The sequence below is a fragment of the Prorops nasuta genome, unplaced genomic scaffold (assembly GCF_024137725.1).
Source record: "Prorops nasuta isolate Cenicafe-Biocafe unplaced genomic scaffold, Cenicafe_Pnas_1.2 PNAS00017, whole genome shotgun sequence".
Taxonomy (NCBI): Eukaryota; Metazoa; Arthropoda; class Insecta; order Hymenoptera; family Bethylidae; genus Prorops; species Prorops nasuta.
Window position 1 is genome coordinate 1,266,919 of NW_027116814.1, and position 16,967 is coordinate 1,283,885.

Below are 16,967 nucleotides of genomic sequence, written 5' to 3' on the forward strand. Positions count from 1 at the left end.
AAGCTTCAGCGGCAAAAATCAACATCAAATATTGATGATGATGATGATGATGATGATGATGAGGCTAATCTATTAGATTATAGTAGTGAAATGGAGTGGGAGCCAGAAATTTGGGAGCAATAAATTTCTCCAGAAAATATAATACGGTTCGACGAGGATAATGACGTTCTCCAGCTACTGTCGAATTCATTTACGGAAACCTCCAACAATCGGTAAGAATCGATGAAAAAAAAAACTATCAAGTGCTTGGATAAGTAGTATAATTTTTCCTAATTTTTTTTTCTCGTAGATGATACCGCTCCTACTACTGCTACTCTCACTACCACTTCATTTTTATAATATTTTATTATTAAATTCAATTATAACTTTTTTTTATGTATGTTATTAAAAATATATTTATAAATTTTAATTAAAAAAACAAAAAAATATCGTTCATTTCACAACCTCAAAATTCTATTTCTCCTTCTCCTTCTATTATTATTATTATTATTAACGTTCGTCGTATCAGGTCTCTATTGAAATTCTCTTTGACTGCGTTCCGCTTCTCGGATAGGAGGCTAATATGTTTTGATAAAGAGTTAACTAATATGTATTGATAAAGAAAGGTATCTGACTAACTAAAATGTACGTGCGTAATCGGTCAGTTCATATTTCATTGGGAGATCGTTTTGCATCTGAGCGACTAGTGACGAAAAATCTTGAGATCATTTTAACGCTAGCAACGACAGTGACAATGTTCCGTGCTACATCTAAAAAACGAGACATTTTTAAGGATAATCCTGATTTTGATGCCTTGATTGAAGTGCTTGTGGGGATAATAAGTGAAATAGAGGAACAAATAGAGGAAGAGGACGAAGATTTGTTGAGGAATCCGGAGGATATTCCTGAATTTAGCGCCTTGGTTGAAGAACTTGTGGAGATAATGGGTGAAATGGAGGAAGCAGTGCAAGAGGAAGAAGATTTGATAGTAATTGTTGAAAAACTAGTGGAGCTCAGAAATCGAATACAAGAAGGGCTAGAGCAAGCGGAGCAAGAGCAGGAGGAGGAAGATGAGGAGGAGGAAAACGAAGAACAACATTAATTCAAATATGTTTTTGAAGAGAGAAATTTTGGAGGCTGCGCAATCTGAGACTTTCGTCACGGGGGAACACAAGTTACGAGCCTGAGGTACAACTTACTTCGTCACGGTGGAAGCAAGCAAATACATATATATCATCAGTCAATAATGTATTTCAATAAAGAGGGTTTTTTATGCCGAAAGGCTTTTTCCCTTCAATTTTTTTTTTTTTTTATTTAATTACCTCTCCATCAATCCATAACAATTTCCCTTTTTATTGAATAATAACAAAATGGGAATTATATCGCTCAAATACCTATAAAATTTTTATTAAGAAAAATATTTACATTTTAAAAATTCTTTATCCATAAGGTTTTTTTTTTTTTAAAAAATAACGGTACTCGCAAGCCAGCAACCATTTTCCAGTTATATTGCCTTGAGAGCCATTTTCACACCAATAGAACCCTTGAACACTGCTCCTAAATCTTTTCAAGTGTTTCAAATACGTCCCAACCACTTCTCTTTAGGTAAGGTCACGTAGGCTCCGCTCTTATTACAGAGCGGATGATAAGTATCTACGACGATGGACTATTCGCCTTAAAAGAAGTCGATCGCGAAACCTAATACGTATTGATAATTGAATATAAACTTCTCTCCGCATTGACAATGAGATGTAAACTTGATCTGAAGTGGAGAGAAGGCTAATATGTAAACTTGATCTGAAGTGGAGAGAAGGCTAATATGTATTGTTAAAGATGTATAAACTTCATCTGGAGTATAGAGAGAGAGAGAGAGAGAGAGAGAGAGAAAATTTGAACACGTAGAGGAGAGCATTCTTCAAATCAGTCTTCAGTGAACCATCATGAGTTCCACAAGGAAAGTTAGTTTACCGGACAAGAAAGTGACGCTGGAGGATCTAAAACATTCCTCCAAACCAGTGGCAATAGTGAGGCCAATTGTGAGGCAGCAGCAGCAGTCAGTGCGAAGAGGGTATCGCACGATACCCGAACAGCAGCAGCCACTGCGGCGGCCACATTCGCTGCCCATAGCCCTGCGGATGCTGCATGCAGCGGAGCAGCCTGCAGCGGAGCAGTCTGCAGCGGAGCAACCTGCAGCGGAGCAGTCTGCAGCGGAGCAACCTGCAGTCTCGCGTAGGCTGTAATTAATATTACGTTTACCTAATATGTAGCCTATGTGAGCTGCTAGGTTGTGTGTGTGTGACAGGCAGTCCCCACCAAATCGGTAAGAGTTAATACAAAAAAATAATAATAATAAATATTAATAATAAATATAAATAATTTTTCTTTTTAATTATAGATGCTGTTGCTGTTTTTATTGCGGTACCTATATATATATATTTCATATGTATTTCAATAAAGAGGGTTTTTTATGCCGAAAGGCTTTTTCCCTTAAATTTATGTTTTTTTTTTCTATTACATTACCTCTCCACCAATCCACTGTATCCCGTACTAGAAATATTGCAAAGAATCAGCTACAGAGGAACAAAGATGGAATCTCTCTCTCTCTCTCTCTCTCTCTCTCTCTTAGACGTACACTGCTTAACGTAAGAGGGGGGAGGTCGCATCATCGCACTACTCTCTCTCTCTCTTGTATGGCTTAACGTAAGGGGGATGGGGGGCTCTCTCTCTTGTACGGATAAACGTAAGGGGGACCACGTGTGTACCCTACGAGTTTATTCTGCTGGAATCTCTCTCTCTCTCTCTCTCTCTCTCTCTCTCTCTCTCAGGCGTCCACTGCTTAACATTAGAGGGGGGGAGGTCACGTGTGTACCCTACGAGTTTAACGTCGGGGGAGGACGATGCGCATGCGCACAACCGCGCACGAGGAGAGGGGGCAATTCCCCTACTTCCCTTGCCCCCGCGGGACCCCGACCCCCTCGCCACGCGGTCCCAGAACCATCCTAGCTACTCTACTCACGTCTTTAAATTTTAACGTAGAACACTTTTGTGAATGACCCGCGCTGTTTTCTCTATGATTTCTTCGCTGCCTCACTTGGCCGTAATCTATGCCCATCGTCTCATCCTCGCTCCGATCGTCATCAGTATTTTCGTCTTCGCTGTCCTCGTTATTCGTCTCGTCTTCGTCATAGTTCATGGCGTCCTGCAACCTTACTCGAAGCGTCGCCTTGTTGCCCGTCGTTCGGAGCCCTCTCTTTTTTAGGTGCTGTTTCAACTCTTTCGTCTTCATCTCCGTTATTGCCGTCTTCAAAATCGTGTCGTCGTCATCGATCTCTTCGTCAAAGGTTGATTCGTCGTCTCCCTCGTCGCGTGCTGCTGCTCTTCCTACTACTTTTAACTTCTTGGTGGCCGTTGTACCTTTCGGAGGAGTTCTTTTGGTTCTTGTAAGCAAATTGTCTGCTTCCTTCGATGAACCCGTTCGCGATTGCTCTACTAACCTTGTACGCAATCTATTTAACAATACTGCTTTGACTCCTGATGTCTGCAAACCTTCTTGCACAAGACGTGTTCTTAACTGTTCAACCGTCATTCTCTCTAGTTCACAAGGCGGTCTTTCCTCACTATCAACCATCTTGTTTCTTTTCGTCTCGTTAACGGTTTTACACTCGGAAAAACGATAGAATTTCTACTTGTGCAATATCTGGTTCTATCCCGGCTGAGCCCCCAATTGTAGGATGTCAATTTATTATAACGAATAAATTCAATACAAAGTCAGCTTAGTTTAATTACTACTTTCCGCGACGACGGCTTATCAGCGACTCCCTCCTTGTCTTCGCCATTCCTCCCTCTTCCCCTCCTTTGCCTCTCCTAGGTCGACAATGTAGGATACCACATCTATATACGCTATACTTTGTTTTTCATGTATTTTTGCTTTTACTTTCAAGTACTCACTCTGATTGGCAGAAATGTTCATTACATCACTGTCATAATCAGCCAGAGTACAAAGCGAATCGTCAGTTGTTGTTTCCAAGCAAGATCCTGCCATCTGATCTGGGATTTTGAATCAATTTCTCTCATTAGTTTTATATACTTTACAAAATGAAACCTATATATTTGAAATAATCTCTAACTCTAAAAAAAAATAATTTCATAAATTATTTATAATCAAAGGAAACAATATTCCATACTTCTATGATACAAAGAACGTACAACTACCCAGATAGCAACGTCTGAAACCTCAGGTTTAATCACGACGTGATATGCATATTTTCCCGCTTAATGCTTTATTTTTGTGATCAAATTATGTTACAACATAACATCTTAACATTACGGTCTAAAATGTCAATATGATCCTGAGCTCACATCGTGACATTTACTGACGAATCGTGAGGACATGCTATGTTCTACATTTCACGTCATATTGTAAGAAAATAATGAGCTCATGTTATGATAATAATATGAAAATTGCTGTCGACACACCATGAGTGAATTATGAGTACATTGAATGTAATTGTAGTAATACATTTAATATTTTCAAATAACGAGTATTCAAGAAGCAAGCTATATATCGGTATCAGCGCTAAAGCACGTACATTTTTTTTTAATTAATGTGACCGATAAAATTACAGCCAGTCGAAATATATAGACAAATGGAACTTTGCTACTAACTAACGTCAGGCAGTGTAATGTACAAGGTATCAGTGTCATTATTCAAACGACCAGCGTTCAAGACCCACCAGGGAAAAGGATTTTTCATCAGCAAATATACGGTCAAATCATTTGGACGTCAAAAATAAAAGTAAATTAGATTGAATGCAGAGCGAAAATGTTGTAACACCGGCGTTAAAAATTGAAGAATTATCCTACATGAGAATTCAACATTTTCTATCATTTAATGATACCTCATGACGTGAGTGCAATCTGAGGAACAAATGAGTCCTCATCAGTGTCTATTTTTGTCATTACGGAATCCTGCATTCTGAGGACAATATGACAACATTACGACAGGATTTTGCTATCTGGGCATTCAAAGTAACTCGAAACAATAAAAAAACTAGCCTCTGCAGAACCTCTCGTACACACACACATCACATTCTAATATATAATTCTAAGCACAGCTATAAAATTGATTAGAGTTTAAGTTGGTCACGTATGTGTATAAGACTCATGCAGAAAGCTCATGAAATCTCTAGTCAATAAATCAAACGCTGCAGCATATCAACCTTCGATAAAAACAAGTTTACTCCTGTATATTGAAATTTTTTTTTATATATTTTAGAATGTAAAAATTTAAACAAATGACAATATTGTGAAAACTTAAACTACTAAAGTCTCTTCTCTATACTCAATATTAATTTACACCTAATCCAAATTGTAGTATAATTATTATACATATATGTATATATATAAGTATCTATTCATCTGTAGGCTGGTTAATAAATGAGATGTGAGGCATGAAACACTCAAATTTAAACTACAAAAGCATTTGTTTCCTGATCAATTTGAAAATACAAAAAACCTTTTTAAACACAGTTTCTACGCGCAGTAGGCGCGTGCTGAGCCAATAATCTTTTAAAATAATTTAGTTGAACAAAACACCTCACACGATTCACAGACTTTCTCAATAAAATTCTATTCTTTATTATTCATTAATTGCAAGAGCTCAGAAGTCTTCATATAATATAATAAATAAAATAATAATTGAATATTTTAAAAAGAAAGGGGAGTTTAAACAAAATAGAAAATCATGAACCTTTCTATTGTTAAATAGATGGCGACACATAAAAATTCTTCGATAAAACATTACTTTCCATAGAACTTCATAAAGTACTGTGATGAGAGACTAAATTCATGCTTATGAAATACTTTTAATCTACACATATTTGAAACTAGGGTCTAAACAACTTTTTTTTTTCAAATCTACGAATAACAATTTGCTGAAGAGGATCTTTAGGTTTACTGACATGTTTTCTAAAATGGTGACAAAAATGCAAAAACCTAGCTGCTTTTTGATAAAAAAAATTCAGACGTTTTATCGTCTATGACCATAAAAAAATTAATTTTTTCATGTTTTCGTCGTCTCTAATGATCGACAAAGAGACGTCAATCCAGCCGTATTTTCGTCATCTTAAAGATTTAGGTGCTAGCCGGGAACGCTTTGCTTTTAACTGTCTAATCAAAAAGAGCGGAAATATTAAATTAAGTTAACCCGAAAATTAATTATGATATAATAGTAAAATTAATAATAAGTTTTATAATAATACAAAAATTGGACGCATTTAATTATGTGTGTAAACGCATTTAACTTATAAAATAATGAAAACCAGATGAATTACAAATTAATGTAGAAATCGTATATAGTTTATTATTTTTTGACATACAATTCTAATAAGTATTTAGAAAAATGGAGTTTATAGAACAATTGTAGAGAGAATATTATCAACGACATTTACTGCCAATCATTTTTATTATTTCATATAATAGTTTTCTGTATATTAATTGACTGACTTGCACAATATGAAAGTGAGTATAACGCGGCAACTAGTTTATCTAATGTTGCAGTCGTCGATTCGGAATAATTTGTAAAAATTATATCTTTTAAAAAATTTGTTAAAGTTGATGTAAACGTTTAAAAACATATTTCTTGTATAATGTTGCAAATATTATATTAAAATATATATCTATTGCATCTATAATAGAATGCTACAATATTTAATGAAATATTAGCTTAACTTTTTATGGAAATATTGAACAAAGGTACTTCCTCATTCAGGTGCAGTTTTACTGTAAAATTTATATTCCTAGTATACATACAATTTTCAATAAAAATTGTGAAACTACGTTTCTGAAACATAATCTTGCCACATCCATAACGGCAGATTTGACAAATTTTATTGTGACTTAATGAATTACTAAAAATTACTTGCAATTCCTGTCTATCTGGGATAAACTGCGGTAACCTAAGTTAAAGATTTTGAGTCTTTTAAAGGATCTAAACAAGTAGTTTTAAATATAACAAAATATAAATTGTAATAATTGAGTTTAAAAAAGTATTTGCTTACAACTTATACTATCTCAATAATAATTAAACCTGATTTTTTTCCAGGCTTTAATAACAATTTAGGGGAGACGACATTTCAAGATAAAGGTGTCACCGTTTCACCACATTTATCTGAAAATACACCGCGAAAAATGGTATTAAGGAAAGCTTTAACACATACAAAAAAAAATTTAGCAAAATAGATCAAAGTTATGGAGCAAAGGGATAAAAGAGCAAAAAAAAGGATTGCAAATATGAAGGATGTCTTGGATGCACTGAAGAAAAAAAATCTTATTAATAGTGAATATTTGGATTGTTTACAAGACCTAGGTAAGTTTAACGAGCAATTATTAATGCGACAAATGAACAAAATTAATAACAAATCGGTAAAAAAGCAATATGAACCCGAATTAAGAATGTTTGCATTAACGTTACATTTTTATTCACCGCGGGCATATAATTTTGTACGCAATAAATTTAACTCGTGTTTACCTCATCCAAAAAGTATAGGTAGATGGTATCAGTGTATAGGCGGCGAACCTGGTTTTAACGAGGAAGCTTTAAAAACAATAAAAGCATGTTCGATTTCTTCTAATTACCCTTTGCTTACTGCGCTTATATTTGATGAAGTTGCGATAAGGCAACATGTAGAATATGACGGCAATAAATTCTCCGGATATGTTGATTTAGGACCTAATATTGATTGTGGATATGGAACTGTAGCTAAAGAGGCATTAGTGTTTCTAGTAAATTGCATTAATGCCTCTTGGAAGATCCCAATAGGATATTTTTTAATAGCCGGGTTGAATGCTGATCAAAATGCTATTTTAGTTAAACAAGCACTTATAGCGTTGCATGAAAACAATATCGAAATAGTTTCCGTCACTTTTGATGGAGTATCAACAAATTTAAGTATGTTTTCATTACTAGGATGTAATTTAGACCAAAGAAATTTGCAAACTAGTTTTTTACATCCTGTAACAAATAGGAAAATAGCTGTTTTCTTAGACCCATGCCACGCATTGAAACTAATGCGAAATCTACTTGGAGAATATAAGAAAATAATAGATGACAACGGTGAAGTAATAGAATGGGAATATTTAATAGAATTGGATAATTTGCAGAATAAAGAAGGTTTGCATTTGGCAAACAAGCTTAAAAGTGCTCACGTGCAATATCATAAACAGAAAATGAAAGTAAAGCTTGCATCACAATTATTTAGCAATAGTATAGCAGATGCAATAGAATTTTGTAAAAATGATTTAAAATTACCACAATTTAAAGAATCCACTGCAACAATACGTTTCATAAGAGTAATGAATGATCTGTTTGACATATTAAACTCAATAATTATAAGGCAGTATGGTTGTAAAAAACCATTTAATAAAAGCAATTGTGATATAATAATACCTAAGGTAGAAGAAACTTTTACTTATTTAAAAAATTTACGTGAACCGCAAGGTCAATTATTAATACATTCGAGAAGAAAGTGTGGGCCTCTAGGCTTTATGATATGCATTAAAAGCTTATTATCATTATATAATGAGCTAGTTGATAATTTAGATATATTGTAGTATATACCTACTTATAAATTGAGCCAAGATCATTTAGAATTGTTATTTAATACAATTAGATCACAAGGAGGTTATAATAATAATCCCACAGCAAGACAATTTAAATCAGCTTATAAGAAGATTTTAATTCACACAGAGGTTCGAGAAAACTCAAGGGGAAACTGTATTCCATTGGAAATGATATCTATTCTGCATGTATCAGGAGATTCAGCTTCCATTATTAACCGATCAACTCCAAGGTCTCGAATGATAGAGGTCACTGATGAAGAACAAAATTACGAAGATGACCCTATTTTATTTGATTCTACAACTTTGTCTGAATACTGTAAACGAGTTGTACCCTACATTACAGGATTTGTTGTAAGACACTTAAGAAAAAAAATTCATTGTGATACATGTACCAAAGTATTGATTGATAATACAGCAGATGAACGATGTTCATTAATTACTATGAAAACGCATGGCGGATTAATTTACCCTTCACTCGATGTCATTACTATATGTTCCAAAACTGAGTCCATAGTAAAAACTGCTTTACGTGAAAGCGGAGGAAAACACTTATTAAAGAAATTTAGTGAAAACTACCTTTTGCATCTAGTTTTGGAATCAATGATAAATGTAAATGTTTTTCAAAGTTTGAACGATCATTCGCACGACCATGCAAACAGTTTTAGAGAGTCATAGCTTTCATTTAATAAGAGCTGTTGCTAATAAATACATTAAGATACGACTACATTATATAGGTCGTAAAATTAATGATAGAATTAGTATTAGACAAGAATCTAATAAGCTTGTCTTATTTAAAGGGCAGTAGAGACTAATACTTGTATGTTATTTTCTGTGCAATATTTCTAGTCTGCAATAGACTTTCAGTCTGCAATAGACCCTAAGTCTGTAATAGACTCAGTCTGTAATAGACTTTCAGTCTGCAATAAACTCTCAGTCTGTAATAGACATTCAGTCCGCAATAGACCTTCAGTCTGTAATAGACTCTCAATCTGTAATAGACTTTCAGTCTGCAATATACTTTCAGTCTCCAATAGACTCTCAGTCTGTAATAGACTTTCAGTCTGCAAGAGACTCTCAGTCTGTAATAGACTCTCAGTCTGTAATAGACTTCATGTCTGTTATAGACACCAAGTCTGCTATAGACTCCATGTCTGTTATAGACATCAAGTCTGTTATAGACACCAAGTCTGCTATAGACTCCATGTCTGTTATAGACACCAAGTCTGCTATAGACTCCATGTCTGTTATAGACACCAAGTCTGTTATAGACTTCATGTCTGTTATAGACACCATGTCTGAAAAAGACAAATAAACATGATGGAAGCGATCACCACCTTCCCGTGGTTTCCGTCGAGCAACAATTTATTTTTTGCAACAATTATTTGGGGTAAAAAGTAAATTGGCCAAGAGTGATCAATCATTTCAATTGTTCCGTTGAGAAACATATCGATGATTGGGACGAGATATAAAACTTCCAGGGTGTCAGGAAGGGATTGCGTGTTCAAGCTGCTCGCTGAATGGAATGTGATGTGCCATTCTATAAAAGTTGTCATGGCTGTCCTCTGGGAATTATTATTCCCAAATGGGACGACTTCATTTTCCACAACAATTGGATAGATGCCGGCAACTAATTACTTTAGACAAACAATTTTCTAGGTAAGCTAGCATGATTGATTATCACGAAAAAGATGATATTTTAACAAATATATTGTGTTTTCAAAGTTTACTGGTAGGCTTTGTCCGGCACCATGCAAAGGTGCGTGCGTCTTTCGAATTTCTGAGAAAAATATCGAGTGTGCTATCATTGACCATCCTTTTGAGCAAAGTTAGATTGCTCCTAATATATCTCAAACTAGAACTGGTCGTCGTGTAACTCTAATGGGTTCTGGATCAACTGATGTGACTACAACATATATATAAGTTTAACAAAGCAGAACACACGGTAATCGTTCATGAGAGGAATTATCACATCGGCGGTTTATTGTAATAAAATAAAAGGAGAAAATGGAGATAGTACAAAACCAAATGCCGGTAAGTAAATGAGATGATTCATATTCCTTCAAATATTTATTTTCATTGAAGATTTCAGATTGTTAAATAATCAATGTGATTTTAGGCTTACTCGCAGTGCCATAGTTTAGTGCTTTATAGTCACTACGCAAGTCTATTGTAGAAAACGGTAATACTTATCCTTTGACTCAAAAACATTTTGTACAACTCGATTGAAAATCCAAGGAGGATGGTTCATATATATACTGACTGTCGCAGTTGGATCATAGATTGTGCTTTTCACTCCTGCATGCTTAGATTTGGTACAGGCAAATATGAAAGCATTGAAAGATTCGCAAAGTAACAATAGGCCTATTCTACAAAAAACGTCGTGCCTTGCTCAGCTACAATTTGTGGATGAGATTCATTGAATGAAATTATGTAAAATTGAATTAACAACTGCCGATGGTTTGCCTCCGCTACCTTTGTAAGTATCCTGAGCCAGAGATAGTATTTTGGTGGTTGGTATGGTTTCGAAAATGCACGTTTATTCTCAATGGAAACAATCAAAAAATCGATTGGTTCTACTTTCATTTGCAGCGTCAGGAGTCCGACGAGTTTTAAGCGAGTAGAAATTAAACGAGACAAGGATCTGAGAACTGTGGCACAGGAAACATCACAGCAAAGATTCGCCAATGTGTTTTCCATGCCACACTTGTCAAGAGTTAGTAGCATAAACATAACAATATTGTGCTTAACCAGTGTGTTCTCGTAAACAATTCCAAAAGAAATCAACACCAGTGATGTGGCTGCCACTTTAACATTTGATAGATTGAAAGACCAGGATGTGTAGTATGGAACAAGCAAGGCACATTAACAACTTTGGAAATATAAATGGAGCTAATGAGCTCATTTTTATGTGTTTGAGTGCACGCTGAATACCATCGAAGATGCTTCCAAGAATACCAGGCTACAATTCAACAGACAAGGGCGTTCCTGTTCTGAACACTGGATAACCTACATTCACACCACTGATTCCCTTGTAAACCTATAAGAAAATAAGTATTTAGGTAGGTTAACAATTTTTAACAGAAATTGACTCATAATAACCAAAAATATATTATTTCCTGAATGTGATAGCCATATCATCTAAACGAATAATCCCTCCTACTACTTCAGAGTAACCTACTCGTACCAGCTTGTATATATTTGAACCAGACATCTTCTCTGCTGTAACAACCACAATTAAAAACGAAACATTACTGTAATATAGTAGACTATAAGAAATAAATGTATTAATAAAAGAATAAAAATAATTAACCAGGTCTAGAAACAGTATAGGTATATCCAAACTTGTTTTGTCTCTCCTAATTTTCAATTTTTGGTAAACTATGGCCTGTTATTGCGAAATCTTAACTGAAAATAAACATAAAATATATAAAATTTAATTCTTTATGAAAATGATTTTTAACTGTTTTGGAAAAATTATACAGGGTCTTTTCCTAACAGCGGAGCATAGGAGATTCGTGTTAGTTGACTATAGCATTCGGAATGATGGAATCTGAGAGCGTTGATTGGTCAATATTGCGTAGTACCAACATATAATAGGCCGTTACCAATAGTTGGATACAAAAAATAAGATTCATCCACCATTGTGATGTGGAGAAATGTTTACATGCTAATCGTAGCAGAAAGATGTGTAAAATGGAAAAATGTCAAATGTTGTCGTTACTAAAGTAAAAATTGAATACTTTGAAGGAAAATGAAGAATATTCATACTTTCCATTAATTATTTTCAATTTTTACTTTAGTAACCTTACCATTTGACATTTCTCCATTTTACATCTCTTTCTGCTAGGATTAGCATTTAAACATTTCTCCACACCAATATGGCGGATGGATCTCATTTTTTGTACCCAACTATTGGTAACGGCCTATTATCTGTTGGTACTACGTAATATTGACCAATCAGCGCTCTCAGATTCCATCATTCCGAGTGCTATAGTCAACTAACACGAATCTCCTATGCTCCGCTGTTAGTAAAAGACCCTGTATACTCCCTTTGTTTCTTTTGATGCATTTTTAAAATAGCTTTAACCCAGTTTGCTATATTTTATAATTATTGTAAATTTTCACAATTATTATCATTGTCAATATTTTAATATAGAAATAAAAAGGAATTTTGCTTAATCACAACGAATAAGTGTTATATTTCATATTTATTATTTTAAATTATAACTAGTTTAATTCTTCATACATAATATCCGTTATAATTATGAAATGTTTTTATTTATCACAAGTTTGCTGAATCACACAATGTCCATTATAATTATGTGAGTTATTTTTAATTATCACCGGTCTATACTTAATGACAAATTATATCAATTATAATTAGGAACTAGTTTTAGTTATCACAGTTTTTTAAACATAATATAACCGATCATGTGACAAGAATTAGTTCATTGCCAATCACTAAACTCAAAATAGTCTCGATTGCTACTTATATAGCAATATTGCAAAAATCTCTTATTTCATTCATTGTAACGTGAACAAATTAGCAAAAATCCTTCTTCTTGATTCACCTTAATTTAAATAAATTTTTTTCTTTTTTATTAAAAGAATCATGAACCTGAAAAATAGAAAATGAAATGTTATTAATCAGGTAAATTATATGTGTTACTAATATATTTAAAGTTATATACTCACAAAATCAAAAATATATCCATATTTTATTATTTTAATTATGTATTGTTATAATATTTGGCGTTCTCTTTCCTGCAATATAACGCTTTCCTCTCCAAGTGGCCCTGGCCCTGCCTCTCCCTCTGCCTCTCCACAACGCTGAAAGAAACAGCAATAATAAATTGTTAAATATATTACACTTAATATAAAATAATATTAAAAAAATTACCAGCTTTGAATACTCCTTGAGCTTGCATTTCTTTGTCAATTGCAGATTTTTTATTTGCACATTTTTCATTTGTATTTTCTTTATTATTATTCACTTCTCTTTCAGTTTCTAATTCCTTTATTTTGTCATCTTGCTTTTTAATCTTTTCTTCCATTTCAGCATTTTGTTCCGATAAACTTTTTACTATTCCCCACAATTTTTTCATATCTACATCTAAAATATAAATATTTAATTTTTATTAACGTTATTTAAAAATTAATTATACATATTACTTACCTTCAATTTCGATTTCGTTTTCCATCTCAATCTGCAGAATTACAATAAGTACATATGCTCCAACCTCTAATCTGGATGAAGACAAAGAATAAAAGAAAGAAACGAACCAAAGTGGAACAAAACTAACCAAAGGAACGATAGAACGTTACCACGGCCATCCGTGATTTTAACTGATAAATCTACATCATGGAGGTACGAAGTACCTGGAGGGAGCATATGGCTTGTTTCGTCCTATAAATGTGAAGCCGAGGGATGGGGGTAAAATGGCTGGCCGCCATCTATGATTGTTGATAAATATAGCACATAATAACATATATATATGTTATATTTTGGACTCCACAATCCCGTGACTGAAGACAAAATTAATATCACGGAACTTTGTGGTTCATGGTCCGGTATGTTTCTGGTAATCCATTGTTCATTACGTGCTTTATTACTTTGTTACTCTCAAGCTGCTAAATCCTACAATTTTAAAGAAATATGATTGAGCTAGCAGGTAAAAGTAAGTGAAGTATATTTTTCCATTTTTATTTTTAAAAATTAAATATGAAATACTGTACATTGTTACATTTGAATGTTTCAAATTGCAGATCAGAAAATGAAATAATTATAAATAATTAACAATTGGCGGCAACTGGGATGCACATACACTGGAATCAAAGTAGGAAAAAGGTTTGGAAGTTTAAATTGTTTCATCGTTCCGTTTTTCTCCCGCGGTTTAGTTCTGTCTATTTCGAAGATATTTTAACAAATACGATGTCGCTGATGTCGCACGTTAATGAATGGTTTTGTCTTCGGTCACGGGATTGTTGAGTCCACAATGGAATGGTTTGGTTTGGTTCACGGGATTGTGGAATCTAGAATATAACATATATATATGATATATATACGTTATTATGTGCTATATATATCAACAATCATAGATGGCGGCCAGCCCTTTTTCCCCCACCACCTTGCTTCACTCTCGCGGGCATATACTGCTCGCTTGAGACCGCCATATTGGCTGTAGATATCCGGTACGTTAGACTATCATTCCCCTCACCCCTTTGTCACAATTTCCGTAGGCAAATGTTCCCTCCAGGTACTTCGTACCTCCATGTTTTATACGGTATCAACTTATACATTGGATATTATAAAGGCAGAAATACGAAATGTGTAGAAAGTGTTAAAAATGCAGCTAAAATAAATAGACCCTATATGATTTCTTCTCGTAGCTCATTATTCTGAGCAATAATGATTGGAAACTGCCTCTTAGTTTGACGGAGTGTTATTGCTTTCAACTATTCTAAAGCAATGTAGAAGATTTAGTAAATTAATTGTCCAAATCTGATTAATATTAATACAAATTATTCATTATATATTAGCTCATGGATATTAAATGCACAATGTACATATATATCCACGCATGCAGGTCTATGCATGTGATAAATTTATATCTCTTAAGAGTTTGATAAATATAATCAAAATGAGATTCTTTGTCTAAAAGTATTACCGTTACCCTTATTTGCATTACTTATGATGAATTTTTTATAGATCTATGTGATTCCTTTGAAGCGTACAACTTACAAATAACCAATGTCAAAACTCAACTTTTTGATGTAGAGATCTGGGATATATAAATCAATTTGAGTATATTGATATAACCAATTACATTGGCAACTTCATCCATATTTTTGTACCGTATCTTGTTATTGAAACATACAATCTCACATGGATCTTCTAGTATCATGATTTAAAAAACAATCTGAAATAATTTTGATTTTAAACATAATTGCAAAACCTATAATGTAAGTTATATCGCTTCCTTTATTAATTATTATATATGCACTGTAATCTCATGAAAGTAAGAGTAGTTTTTATACAATTGCTACATACTATTTCATAAACTTAGTTTGTTTTACTTATTAACCAGGACTAGGAAGTAAGCTTTTAATTTATTTAAAATTATATTTTCGCTATTACTCATCTTTATAGATTTCATGGGTGATTGTGCTTAAGCCTGAAAATACTTTGCACAATTCAGTTACACTTCTCAAAATAATGTAAAGAATGATATTATTCTTGCACCAATTGTTATAAAACAGTCACTAATAGAAGAAATGTATTTAGTTTCATTTTTAACACTAAATTCGGTTTGTGTTTCTGTATATTAAGATTTAGAAATTTATGCAATTATTAAGATGGTTAAATAACTATTCAGAAAAACTGCAGGGTGTCAAGATATACTGAGATGGGGTTCCTGGTAACAGAGTTTACCGGTGGGATAGAGGATATAAGAAGAAAATTTAAAAGTGAAATATAGAAAATGGAGTAATGGAAATGAACTGAGGAGATGAAAAGGATTTAGGATAAAAAAATAAACAGCAAAGAGAAATGGTACAAAATAATGAAAAAAAGGTATTCAAGAATTGGAAATAAAAAAGGAGAAGGAAAACGGGAGCAACGATCGAAGAGTACGCAGCACTTGGAAATAAGCAGAAAGAAGGAGCAAGAATCTAAACTGGCAAAACGAAAGTTAAAAAAAGATTAAAAGGATGGAAACTGTACCAAAAACGAGATAGGTGTGTATAATATTTTAAGTAACTCCAAAACTGCGAGTACTTTAATACATATATCTCGTAAAAACTTGAATTATAGCGTACATTATTAAAATGTTTTAGAAAAATCTAGGAAGATAAGCTATGAAAATTGCTAATACAAAATGGGAATTTCCGTTTAAAAAATTATTGATCTTCATATACATATAGTTAAATCTAGAAGCGTTTACAAGATACATTATATTTAATATTTGCAACAATTTTGGAGATGTTTGAACTTGTGTATCTTTATATGTATGCCGATAATAAAGCGATCAAAATTTCTACGAGTATTACTATTTACAGTTGAAAGTTTTATAAGCATATTTAAAATTATAGAATGTAAAGTATATATTAAAAAGAAAATACAAGATCGATGGTGTCTAACGAAGGTCTGTAAAAATTGTGTATTATTTCAATGAGTATTGGTGGTTTAGAGATGTTCGTAATACGATTTTAAAACGCAGACTACAGGAAAATTTTATTTATTTGGAGTGTGCTTCAGAGGCGATTTGGACAGAAGTAAAATATACTGTTTTTAAAAATGTTCTTAATATAAAACAATATGCATAAAATTAATCTCGGTTACTACTGCAAAAAAATCAATAAAATGCAAT